Below are 4,211 nucleotides of genomic sequence, written 5' to 3'. Positions count from 1 at the left end.
GCAGGTAGAGCGTGAGCGGGGGAGGAACAGAGAGAGAGAGGGAGACACAGAATCTGAAGCAGGCTCCAGGTTCTGAGCTGTCAGCACAGAGCCTGACACAGGGCTTGAATTCACCAACTGTGAGATCATGACCTGAGCCAAAGTCGGATGCTTAACTGACTGAGCCACCCAGGCACCCCTAGGTATTTCTTAAGCCTTGGTTGAAACAAACAGGAAATAAAGCCAATCCTATTCACCCACCTATTCTAAAACTGCTTGTCTTGGAAGTTTTAATGGAGGAAGAGTGGCCACCAGCAATGTCAAATGCTTGTCTGTTTCCCTTGCAGCAAAACTCAGAGGGGTATTCATGGGATTGAGGAAATCAAGGGAGGGCAGCAACAGCCTCAGCCAGGGGTACAGGCCTCCAGGTCCTGCTGGGTGAGGGCTGAGAAAGTAGAGGGTGCAGGGGTGGTAGGGTGGGGGTAACCACCCCCACCCAGGTGGAAAACACTACTACCAGGGGAAACTGGATGCAGGAGGAGGGAGCTGGCTCCCAGATGCAGGAGGGGCAGTGGCAATCAAAGAAGCAGGGCTGAGAAGCTACAGTTGGAGGGTTGCTCAAGATGCCAAAATAGCCCAGACTAAGTAGGAGGGAGGGGTCTGCAGTTTTAGAACCCAGTGGAGTCAGAGACCAATGGGAAGTCATGTTCTCTGCTTGCCCAAATTTGTGGTTTCAGTGAAAGTGTCTCAATAGGTGAGGTTGAACCAGATAATGAGGGCCAAGGAAGTGCTTCTCAGACTTTGATGTGCATGGAACACCAGGGATCTTGTGAACATGTGGATTCAGATTCAGCAGGTCTGGGATGAACCAGACAATGTGTCTTTTAATTTTTTTTTTATTTTTTACTATTTATTTCCTTTTTTTTTTTTTTAAACAAGTTCCCAGGTGGTGGGGTTGCAGTCAGACTATGGACCACACTTTGAGCCTCAAGGTGCAAAGGCAACTCTGTACTGCCCCTGGCTGCCCTGATGAATGGTGTTTGCACTTGTCCAACAGGTAATGGAAGTCAGTGGTGGTCACCTGGGTCCAGAGGGGCGATCCCCGAAGACAGATCTGATGTCTGCTGAACTGAAGCCGAGATTGAACTGGATTGTCAGAGGGTTGAACTTTCAGAAGGCCATGCCTCTTCGTGTGCATGTGCATACTATTGAGACTCAGGAAACGAGAAGAGAGTGCAGATTTAAGGGACTTTTCCATACTTCCCAGTTAGAAGGTACTCCCTGGAGGTGGAGGGAAGGGTGTGGATGGCCTGTAATGACGATAACGCTTTCAGCTCCTTCTCCCTCAGCTGCATTCCAGATAATCCTGCGTAAAATTCCTGCTCACACCATCTTTTGGCCCCTGCACCATTATGCCTTAGCTCTGGGCTGACAATTAAAGCCTCAGGGGGAGAGAGCAAGAGGCTTGCAGAGGATGGAAGTGTTTTCCTTAGACTTTAAGTCTTTTTTCATATTTTTCACTTTGAGGGAGTGATGTAAGGTCAAGTCATGTTATCCTGCACTTATGCTCAATTTTTTTTTCTTCTGTGAGGGTGAACTAAAACATCTTGTACCCTCCTCCCACCCCTTGATCTGATCCCAAGTATCAGAAACCATATTCAGGATTTGTTCAAACAAGCTCCTTCATTCAGTAATAGTGGTTGGAGACTCTGATCTTTCTTCCTTCCTTCCTTCCTTCCTTCCTTCCTTTCTCCTTTCTCTTTCTTTCTTTTTTCCTTATCTGACTGTTCATTGAAACTTTTTGTTCTGGATTCCTTATGGATCTTTTTGTGTTGTTGTTTTAATTTTATGAAGTTTTTAAATTTTAGTTCCAGTATACAACATACAGTGTTATATTAGTTTTGGGTTCCTAGACTCCACTTTAGATAATACATAGAACAACTAAACAGAAGATCAAGAAGGCAATACAGGGTTTGAACAATGTTGAAAGCCAACAAAAGCTAACAGACATCTCTAGAACAGTCCATTCACTCAACAATAGCAGTGTACACATTCTTCTCAAGTGCACATGGAACATTCCCCAGGATAGACCCTGTGGTAGATGACAAAATAATTCTTACTAAATTTAAAAGGATGGAAATAATACACAGTATATTCTCCAACCACAAAGTACTGAAATAAAAAAGCAATCACAGAAGCAAATTTGGGGAATTCACAAATATGTGGAAATTGGACATGTTCCTAAACAGTTAATGGGTCAAAAGAATAAATCACAAAAGAAATTAGAAAATATTTATGATGAATGGAAATGAAAACACAACATACCAAAACTTATGGGCAATGATGTCTGGGATATTGCACCAAAGGCACAGGCAACTAAAGAAAAATAGACAAGTCAAACCACATCAATTAAAAAACTTATATGAGTCAAAGGACACAGTCAAGAATGAAAATACCATACACAGAATGGGAGAAAATATTTGCAAATCATTTATGTGATAAAGGATTGATACCCAGAGTGTATAAAGAACTCCTACAACTCAAAACAAAAAACCCGAGCCCAGTTAAAAAATGAGCAAAGGATGGGGCGCCTGGGTGGCTCAGTCGGTGAAGCATCTGACTTCAACTCTGGTCATGATCTCACGGTTTGTGAGTTCAAGACCCACATCGGGCTCTGTGCTGACAGCTCAGAGCCTGGAGCCTGCTTCAGATTCTGTGTCTCCTTCTCTGCCCATCCCCCGCTTGTGCTCTGTCTCTATCTCTCAAAAATAAATAAATAAATAAGTGTAAAAAAAAATTTAATGAGTGAAGGACTTGAACAGACATTTCTCCAAAGAAGATATACAAATGTCCAACTAGTACATGAAAAAATGTCCAACATCACTCATCATTAAGGAAATGAAAATCAAAACCACAATGAGACTCCATTTTACATCCTCTGCGATGCCTACTATCAAAAGAACAGAAAATTACCAAATGTTGGTGAGGATATGGAGAAATTAGAACCTTTGTCCACTTGTGGGCATTTAAAATGGTGCAGCTGCCCTGGAATACAACATAGAGGATCCTCAAAAAATTAAAAATAGAATTACCATACAATCAAGTCATTCCACTTCTGAGTATATACCCAAAAGAATTGAAAACAGGATCTCAAAGACGTATTTGTACACCCAGGTCATAGAGGTATCATTCACAATAGTTAAAAGGTAGAAACAACCTAAATGTCCATCAACATATGAATAAATAGAATATAGTCTATCCATACAGTGGAACATTATTCAAACATAAAAAGGAATGAAACTCTGACACCTGCTACAACATAGATGCACCTTGAGAACATTATGCTAATGAAATAAGCCAGACACAAAAAGGATAAATGTGACTCCACTTCTATGAGGTCCCTAGAATAGGCAAATTCATAGAGACACGAAGTAGAATTAAAGTTACCAGAGGCTGGTTGAGGGGGAAATTAAAATTGTTGTTTAATGGGGGCAGAGCTTCAGTCTGGGAAGATAAAAAAAGTTCTGGATATGGAGGGTGGTGATGGCTGCACACTATTGTGAAAACAATACTACTGAATTATTCACTTAAAACAATGGTTAAAATGGTACATTTTTTTTTAATTTTTTTTTCAACGTTTTTATTTATTTTTGGGACAGAGAGAGACAGAGCATGAACGGGGGAGGGGCAGAGAGAGAGGGAGACACAGAATCGGAAACAGGCTCCAGGCTCCGAGCCATCAGCCCAGAGCCTGACGCGGGGCTCAAACTCACGGACCGCGAGATCGTGACCTGGCTGAAGTCGGACGCTTAACCGACTGCGCCACCCAGGCGCCCCAAAATGCTACATTTTATTCCACATGTATTCTACCACAGTAAAAAAAAAAGTTAAGAATTCTTAAATTATATCTGACTGGATTAGAGCATTTACCTTCCACTGTGTCCTACATTCATTGCCTGCATGAGTGTGGGGACCCAAAGATTGCTGCTGGATGCTTCCATTTATATAAGAGAAACAGCAAAGGTTTGATGGTTCATTTTATGCATCAACTGCCATGATATGTCCAGATATCAGATTAAACATTATTTCTGGGTGTGTCTATGAAAGTGCTTCTGGAAGAGATTCAAGAGATTAGCATTTGAATTGGTCGGCTGAGTAAAGCAGAAGGCCAGCGTCCACACCCATGTCCCAACGTGGATAGGCATCATCCAATCTGTCGATAGGCCTGAATA

Source organism: Lynx rufus, unplaced genomic scaffold, assembly GCF_022079265.1.
Source record: "Lynx rufus isolate CCGP_SWC_20201006 ecotype Redwood Valley unplaced genomic scaffold, mLynRuf1.p SCAF_29, whole genome shotgun sequence".
Classification (NCBI taxonomy): Eukaryota; Metazoa; Chordata; class Mammalia; order Carnivora; family Felidae; genus Lynx; species Lynx rufus.
This window is presented reverse-complemented; position numbering follows the sequence as displayed.